Here is a 9,754-nt window from a genome sequence, read left to right as displayed (position 1 = left end):
AGTTGGGATCTGTTCGTGGAGTTGGGATCTGTTCGTGGAGTTGGGATCTGTTCGTGGAGTTGGGATCTGTTCGCGGAGTTGGGATCTGTTCGTGGAGGTGGGATCTGTTTGCGGAGTTGGGATCTGTTTGTGGAGTTGGGATCTGTTTGTGGAGTTGGGATCTGTTCGTGAATGGGATCCGTTTGTGGAGTTGGGATCTGTTTGTGGAGTTGGATGGAAGTGATTTGGTGATGAGTCTGATATTAGAATGTGATCAGTTGTCCCCGGAGGGATTTGTGATCCGAGCCGATTGGTGTTCTTACCCCTCACCATGCAATGGTTTGGGATGAGTGCGGCTCTGTAGGGGGCGCTATGTGTTCTGCAGCCCTGAGAAGGTCACAGATTCGGTTACATATGTGTGCAGTTTTCAGAAGGTGAAGGATTTCGGGGAACACGCACCCACTTCCGGATGTCCACGGTCATCCCCGGCCAATAGAAGCGGCTGGTTATACTTTCTGTGGTTCTTTGTATCCCGCTATGTCCTCCCGTGGCACTCGCATGGAACTGCCGGAAGATGTCTTTACTCTCCTCTTGGCTGCTCACTACTTTAACGCGCTTATTTTTATGCACACCAACGAAATACAGCGAACCGTCTGTGGGATGAGAACACAAATGGTGAGAACGCAGCGAACCGTCTGTGGGATGAGAACACAAATGGTGAGAACGCAGCGAACCGTCTGTGGGATGAGAACACAAATGGTAAGAACGCAGCGAACCGTCTGTGGGATGAGAACACAAATGGTGAGAACGCAGCGAACCGTCTGTGGGATGAGAACACAAATGGTGAGAACGCAGCGAACCGTCTGTGGGGTGAGAACACAAATGGTGAGAACGCAGCGAACCGTCTGTGGGATGAGAACACAAATGGTAAGAACGCAGCGAACCGTCTGTGGGATGAGAACACAAATGGTGAGAACGCAGCGAACCGTCTGTGGGATGAGAACACAAATGATGAGAACGCAGCGAACCGTCTGTGGGATGAGAACACAAATCGTGAGAACGCAGCGAACCGTCTGTGGGATGAGAACACAAATGGTAAGAACGCAGCGAACCGTCTGTGGGATGAGAACACAAATGGTGAGAACGCAGCGAACCGTCTGTGGGATGAGAACACAAATGGTAAGAACGCAGCGAACCGTCTGTGGGATGAGAACACAAATGGTGAGAACGCAGCGAACCGTCTGTGGGATGAGAACACAAATGGTGAGAACGCAGCGAACCGTCTGTGGGATTAGAACACAAATGGTGAGAACGCAGCGAACCGTCTGTGGGATGAGAACACAAATGGTGAGAACGCAGCGAACCGTCTGTGGGATGAGAACACAAATCGTGAGAACGCAACGAACCGTCTGTGGGATGAGAACACAAATCGTGAGAACGCAGCGAACCGTCTGTGGGATGAGAACACAAATGGTAAGAACGCAGCGAACCGTCTGTGGGATGAGAACACAAATGGTGAGAACGCAGCGAACCGTCTGTGGGATGAGAACACAAATGGTAAGAACGCAGCGAACCGTCTGTGGGATGAGAACACAAATGGTGAGAACGCAGCGAACCGTCTGTGGGATGAGAACACAAATGGTGAGAACGCAGCGAACCGTCTGTGGGATGAGAACACAAATGGTGAGAACGCAGCGAACCGTCTGTGGGATTAGAACACAAATGGTGAGAACGCAGCGAACCGTCTGTGGGATGAGAACACAAATGGTGAGAACGCAGCGAACCGTCTGTGGGATGAGAACACAAATCGTGAGAACGCAGCGAACCGTCTGTGGGATGAGAACACAAATCGTGAGAACGCAGCGAACCGTCTGTGGGATGAGAACACAAATGGTAAGAACGCAGCGAACCGTCTGTGGGATGAGAACACAAATGGTGAGAACGCAGCGAACCGTCTGTGGGATGAGAACACAAATGGTAAGAACGCAGCGAACCGTCTGTGGGATGAGAACACAAATGGTGAGAACGCAGCGAACCGTCTGTGGGATGAGAACACAAATGGTGAGAACGCAGCGAACCGTCTGTGGGATTAGAACACAAATGGTGAGAACGCAGCGAACCGTCTGTGGGGTGAGAACACAAATGGTGAGAACACAGCGAACCGTCTGTGGGGTGAGAACACAAATGGTGAGAACGCAGCGAACCGTCTGTGGGATGAGAACACAAATGGTGAGAACGCAGCGAACCGTCTGTGGGATGAGAACACAAATGGTGAGAACGCAGCGAACCGTCTGTGGGATGAGAACACAAATGGTGAGAACGCAGCGAACCGTCTGTGGGATGAGAACACAAACGGTGAGAACGCAGCGAACCGTCTGTGGGATGAGAACACAAACCGTGAGAACGCAGCGAACCGTCTGTGGGATGAGAACACAAATGGAAAGAACGCAGCGAACCGTCTGTGGGATGAGAACACAAATGGAAAGAACGCAGCGAACCGTCTGTGGGGTGAGAACACAAATGGTGAGAACACAGCGAACCGTCTGTGGGGTGAGAACACAAATGGTGAGAACGCAGCGAACCGTCTGTGGGATGAGAACACAAACGGTGAGAACGCAGCGAACCGTCTGTGGGATGAGAACACAAACCGTGAGAACGCAGCGAACCGTCTGTGGGATGAGAACACAAATGGAAAGAACGCAGCGAACCGTCTGTGGGATGAGAACACAAATGGAAAGAACGCAGCGAACCGTCTGTGGGGTGAGAACACAAATGGTGAGAACACAGCGAACCGTCTGTGGGGTGAGAACACAAATGGTGAGAACGCAGCGAACCGTCTGTGGGATGAGAACACAAATGGTGAGAACGCAGCGAACCGTCTGTGGGATGAGAACACAAATGGTGAGAACGCAGCGAACCGTCTGTGGGATGAGAACACAAATGGTAAGAACGCAGCGAACCGTCTGTGGGATGAGAACACAAATGGTAAGAACGCAGCGAACCGTCTGTGGGATGAGAACACAAATGGTGAGAACGCAGCGAACCGTCTGTGGGATGAGAACACAAATGGTGAGAACGCAGCGAACCGTCTGTGGGATGAGAACACAAATGGTGAGAACGCAGCGAACCGTCTGGGATGAGAACACAAATGGTGAGAACGCAGCGAACCGTCTGTGGGATGAGAACACAAATGGTGAGAACGCAGCGAACCGTCTGTGGGATGAGAACACAAATGGTGAGAACGCAGCGAACCGTCTGTGGGGTGAGAACACAAATGGTGAGAACGCAGCGAACCGTCTGTGGGATGAGAACACAAATGGTGAGAACGCAGCGAACCGTCTGTGGGATGAGAACACAAATGGTGAGACTGCAGCGAACCGTCTGTGGGATGAGAACACAAATGGTAAGAACGCAGCGAACCGTCTGTGGGATGAGAACACAAATGGTAAGAACGCAGCGAACCGTCTGTGGGATGAGAACACAAATGGTGAGAACGCAGCGAACCGTCTGTGGGATGAGAACACAAATGGTAAGAACGCAGCGAACCGTCTGTGGGATGAGAACACAAATGGTGAGAACGCAGCGAACCGTCTGTGGGATGAGAACACAAATGGTGAGAACGCAGCGAACCGTCTGTGGGATTAGAACACAAATGGTAAGAACGCAGCGAACCGTCTGTGGGATGAGAACACAAATGGTGAGAACGCAGCGAACCGTCTGTGGGATGAGAACACAAATCGTAAGAACGCAGCGAACCGTCTGTGGGATGAGAACACAAATGGTGAGAACGCAGCGAACCGTCTGTGGGATGAGAACACAAATGGTAAGAACGCAGCGAACCGTCTGTGGGATGAGAACACAAATGGTGAGAACGCAGCGAACCGTCTGTGGGATGAGAACACAAATGGTGAGAACGCAGCGAACCGTCTGTGGGATTAGAACACAAATGGTGAGAACGCAGCGAACCGTCTGTGGGGTGAGAACACAAATGGTGAGAACACAGCGAACCGTCTGTGGGGTGAGAACACAAATGGTGAGAACGCAGCGAACCGTCTGTGGGATGAGAACACAAATGGTGAGAACGCAGCGAACCGTCTGTGGGATGAGAACACAAATGGTGAGAACGCAGCGAACCGTCTGTGGGATGAGAACACAAATGGTGAGAACGCAGCGAACCGTCTGTGGGGTGAGAACACAAATGGTGAGAACGCAGCGAACCGTCTGTGGGATGAGAACACAAATGGTGAGAACGCAGCGAACCGTCTGTGGGATGAGAACACAAATGGTGAGACTGCAGCGAACCGTCTGTGGGATGAGAACACAAATGGTAAGAACGCAGCGAACCGTCTGTGGGATGAGAACACAAATGGTAAGAACGCAGCGAACCGTCTGTGGGATGAGAACACAAATGGTGAGAACGCAGCGAACCGTCTGTGGGATGAGAACACAAATGGTAAGAACGCAGCGAACCGTCTGTGGGATGAGAACACAAATGGTGAGAACGCAGCGAACCGTCTGTGGGATGAGAACACAAATGGTGAGAACGCAGCGAACCGTCTGTGGGATTAGAACACAAATGGTAAGAACGCAGCGAACCGTCTGTGGGATGAGAACACAAATGGTGAGAACGCAGCGAACCGTCTGTGGGATGAGAACACAAATCGTAAGAACGCAGCGAACCGTCTGTGGGATGAGAACACAAATGGTGAGAACGCAGCGAACCGTCTGTGGGATGAGAACACAAATGGTAAGAACGCAGCGAACCGTCTGTGGGATGAGAACACAAATGGTGAGAACGCAGCGAACCGTCTGTGGGATGAGAACACAAATGGTGAGAACGCAGCGAACCGTCTGTGGGATTAGAACACAAATGGTGAGAACGCAGCGAACCGTCTGTGGGGTGAGAACACAAATGGTGAGAACGCAGCGAACCGTCTGTGGGATGAGAACACAAATGGTGAGAACGCAGCGAACCGTCTGTGGGATGAGAACACAAATGGTGAGAACGCAGCGAACCGTCTGTGGGATGAGAACACAAATGGTGAGAACGCAGCGAACCGTCTGTGGGATGAGAACACAAACGGTGAGAACGCAGCGAACCGTCTGTGGGATGAGAACACAAACCGTGAGAACGCAGCGAACCGTCTGTGGGATGAGAACACAAACGGTGAGAACGCAGCGAACCGTCTGTGGGATGAGAACACAAACGGTGAGAACGCAGCGAACCGTCTGTGGGATGAGAACACAAATGGTGAGAACGCAGCGAACCGTCTGTGGGATGAGAACACAAATGGTGAGAACGCAGCGAACCGTCTGTGGGATGAGAACACAAATGGTGAGAACGCAGCGAACCGTCTGTGGGATGAGAACACAAATGGTGAGAACGCAGCGAACCGTCTGTGGGATGAGAACACAAATGGTGAGAACGCAGCGAACCGTCTGTGGGATGAGAACACAAATGGTAAGAACGCAGCGAACCGTCTGTGGGATGAGAACACAAATGGTAAGAACGCAGCGAACCGTCTGTGGGATGAGAACACAAATGGTGAGAACGCAGCGAACCGTCTGTGGGATGAGAACACAAATGGTGAGAACGCAGCGAACCGTCTGTGGGATGAGAACACAAATGGTGAGAACGCAGCGAACCGTCTGTGGGGTGAGAACACAAATGGTGAGAACGCAGCGAACCGTCTGTGGGATGAGAACACAAATGGTGAGAACGCAGCGAACCGTCTGTGGGATGAGAACACAAATGGTGAGACTGCAGCGAACCGTCTGTGGGATGAGAACACAAATGGTGAGAACGCAGCGAACCGTCTGTGGGATGAGAACACAAATGGTAAGAACGCAGCGAACCGTCTGTGGGATGAGAACACAAATGGTGAGAACGCAGCGAACCGTCTGTGGGATGAGAACACAAATGGTAAGAACGCAGCGAACCGTCTGTGGGATGAGAACACAAATGGTGAGAACGCAGCGAACCGTCTGTGGGATGAGAACACAAATGGTGAGAACGCAGCGAACCGTCTGTGGGATGAGAACACAAATGGTGAGAACGCAGCGAACCGTCTGTGGGATGAGAACACAAATGGTGAGAACGCAGCGAACCGTCTGTGGGGTGAGAACACAAATGGTGAGAACGCAGCGAACCGTCTGTGGGATGAGAACACAAATGGTGAGAACGCAGCGAACCGTCTGTGGGATGAGAACACAAATGGTGAGACTGCAGCGAACCGTCTGTGGGATGAGAACACAAATGGTGAGAACGCAGCGAACCGTCTGTGGGATGAGAACACAAATGGTAAGAACGCAGCGAACCGTCTGTGGGATGAGAACACAAATGGTGAGAACGCAGCGAACCGTCTGTGGGATGAGAACACAAATGGTAAGAACGCAGCGAACCGTCTGTGGGATTAGAACACAAATGGTAAGAACGCAGCGAACCGTCTGTGGGATGAGAACACAAATGGTGAGAACGCAGCGAACCGTCTGTGGGATGAGAACACAAATCGTAAGAACGCAGCGAACCGTCTGTGGGATGAGAACACAAATGGTGAGAACGCAGCGAACCGTCTGTGGGATGAGAACACAAATGGTGAGAACGCAGCGAACCGTCTGTGGGATGAGAACACAAATGGTGAGAACGCAGCGAACCGTCTGTGGGGTGAGAACACAAATGGTGAGAACGCAGCGAACCGTCTGTGGGATGAGAACACAAATGGTGAGAACGCAGCGAACCGTCTGTGGGGTGAGAACACAAATGGTGAGAACGCAGCGAACCGTCTGTGGGATGAGAACACAAATGGTGAGAACGCAGCGAACCGTCTGTGGGATGAGAACACAAATGGTGAGAACGCAGCGAACCGTCTGTGGGATGAGAACACAAATGGTGAGAACGCAGCGAACCGTCTGTGGGATGAGAACACAAATGGTGAGAACGCAGCGAACCGTCTGTGGGATGAGAACACAAATGGTGAGACTGCAGCGAACCGTCTGTGGGATGAGAACACAAATGGTGAGAACGCAGCGAACCGTCTGTGGGATGAGAACACAAATGGTAAGAACGCAGCGAACCGTCTGTGGGATGAGAACACAAATGGTGAGAACGCAGCGAACCGTCTGTGGGATGAGAACACAAATGGTAAGAACGCAGCGAACCGTCTGTGGGATGAGAACACAAATGGTGAGAACGCAGCGAACCGTCTGTGGGATGAGAACACAAATGGTGAGAACGCAGCGAACCGTCTGTGGGATGAGAACACAAATGGTGAGAACGCAGCGAACCGTCTGTGGGATGAGAACACAAATGGTGAGAACGCAGCGAACCGTCTGTGGGGTGAGAACACAAATGGTGAGAACGCAGCGAACCGTCTGTGGGATGAGAACACAAATGGTGAGAACGCAGCGAACCGTCTGTGGGGTGAGAACACAAATGGTGAGAACGCAGCGAACCGTCTGTGGGATGAGAACACAAATGGTGAGAACGCAGCGAACCGTCTGTGGGATGAGAACACAAATGGTGAGACTGCAGCGAACCGTCTGTGGGATGAGAACACAAATGGTGAGAACGCAGCGAACCGTCTGTGGGATGAGAACACAAATGGTAAGAACGCAGCGAACCGTCTGTGGGATTAGAACACAAATGGTAAGAACGCAGCGAACCGTCTGTGGGATGAGAACACAAATGGTGAGAACGCAGCGAACCGTCTGTGGGATGAGAACACAAATCGTAAGAACGCAGCGAACCGTCTGTGGGATGAGAACACAAATGGTGAGAACGCAGCGAACCGTCTGTGGGATGAGAACACAAATGGTGAGAACGCAGCGAACCGTCTGTGGGATGAGAACACAAATGGTGAGAACGCAGCGAACCGTCTGTGGGGTGAGAACACAAATGGTGAGAACGCAGCGAACCGTCTGTGGGATGAGAACACAAATGGTGAGAACGCAGCGAACCGTCTGTGGGGTGAGAACACAAATGGTGAGAACGCAGCGAACCGTCTGTGGGATGAGAACACAAATGGTGAGAACGCAGCGAACCGTCTGTGGGATGAGAACACAAATGGTGAGAACGCAGCGAACCGTCTGTGGGATGAGAACACAAATGGTGAGAACGCAGCGAACCGTCTGTGGGATGAGAACACAAATGGTGAGAACGCAGCGAACCGTCTGTGGGATGAGAACACAAATGGTGAGAACGCAGCGAACCGTCTGTGGGATGAGAACACAAGTGGTAAGAACGCAGCGAACCGTCTGTGGGGTGAGAACACAAATGGTAAGAACGCAGCGAACCATCTGTGGGGTGAGAACACAAATGGTAAGAACGCAGCGAACCGTCTGTGGGGTGAGAACACAAATGGTGAGAACGCAGCGAACCGTCTGTGGGATGAGAACACAAATGGTGAGAACGCAGCGAACCGTCTGTGGGATGAGAACACAAATGGTGAGAACGCAGCGAACCGTCTGTGGGATGAGAACACAAATGGTGAGAACGCAGCGAACCGTCTGTGGGATGAGAACACAAACGGTGAGAACGCAGCGAACCGTCTGTGGGATGAGAACACAAACCGTGAGAACGCAGCGAACCGTCTGTGGGATGAGAACACAAATGGAAAGAACGCAGCGAACCGTCTGTGGGATGAGAACACAAATGGAAAGAACGCAGCGAACCGTCTGTGGGGTGAGAACACAAATGGTGAGAACGCAGCGAACCGTCTGTGGGATGAGAACACAAATGGTGAGAACGCAGCGAACCGTCTGTGGGATGAGAACACAAATGGTGAGAACGCAGCGAACCGTCTGTGGGATGAGAACACAAATGGTGAGAACGCAGCGAACCGTCTGTGGGATGAGAACACAAATGGTGAGAACGCAGCGAACCGTCTGTGGGATGAGAACACAAGTGGTGAGAACGCAGCGAACCGTCTGTGGGGTGAGAACACAAATGGTGAGAACGCAGCGAACCGTCTGTGGGATGAGAACACAAATGGTAAGAACGCAGCGAACCGTCTGTGGGATGAGAACACAAATGGTGAGAACGCAGCGAACCGTCTGTGGGATGAGAACACAAATGGTGAGAACGCAGCGAACCGTCTGTGGGATGAGAACACAAATGGTGAGAACGCAGCGAACCGTCTGTGGGATGAGAACACAAATGGTGAGAACGCAGCGAACCGTCTGTGGGGTGAGAACACAAATGGTGAGAACGCAGCGAACCGTCTGTGGGATGAGAACACAAATGGTGAGAACGCAGCGAACCGTCTGTGGGATGAGAACACAAATGGTGAGACTGCAGCGAACCGTCTGTGGGATGAGAACACAAATGGTAAGAACGCAGCGAACCGTCTGTGGGATGAGAACACAAATGGTAAGAACGCAGCGAACCGTCTGTGGGATGAGAACACAAATGGTAAGAACGCAGCGAACCGTCTGTGGGATGAGAACACAAATGGTAAGAACGCAGCGAACCGTCTGTGGGATGAGAACACAAATGGTGAGAACGCAGCGAACCGTCTGTGGGATGAGAACACAAATGGTAAGAACGCAGCGAACCGTCTGTGGGATGAGAACACAAATGGTAAGAACGCAGCGAACCGTCTGTGGGATGAGAACACAAATGGTGAGAACGCAGCGAACCGTCTGTGGGATGAGAACACAAATGGTAAGAACGCAGCGAACCGTCTGTGGGATGAGAACACAAATGGTGAGAACGCAGCGAACCGTCTGTGGGATGAGAACACAAATGGTAAGAACGCAGCGAACCGTCTGTGGGATT

General features: G+C 52.0%; 1 protein-coding gene across 1 annotated transcript in view; it reads right to left on the bottom strand.

Annotated features, from left to right (window-relative positions):
• Positions 1 to 400: 400 nt before the first annotated feature.
• Positions 401 to 9,754, bottom strand: part of LOC149431488 (uncharacterized) — a 57,208-nt gene continuing 47,854 nt past the window's right edge. The window contains exon 4 of the mRNA XM_089665546.1: positions 401 to 632. The gene's annotated coding sequence lies outside the window, so the exon portion shown is untranslated. The remainder of the gene's footprint in view (positions 633 to 9,754) is intronic.

Source organism: Staurois parvus, unplaced genomic scaffold (assembly GCF_062004578.1).
Source record: "Staurois parvus isolate SC_StPar_1 unplaced genomic scaffold, SC_StPar_1.0 ptg002236l, whole genome shotgun sequence".
NCBI classification, from domain to species: domain Eukaryota; kingdom Metazoa; phylum Chordata; class Amphibia; order Anura; family Ranidae; genus Staurois; species Staurois parvus.
Note: the sequence above shows the minus strand (reverse complement) of the source record. Positions and strands in the feature narration are given on the sequence as shown.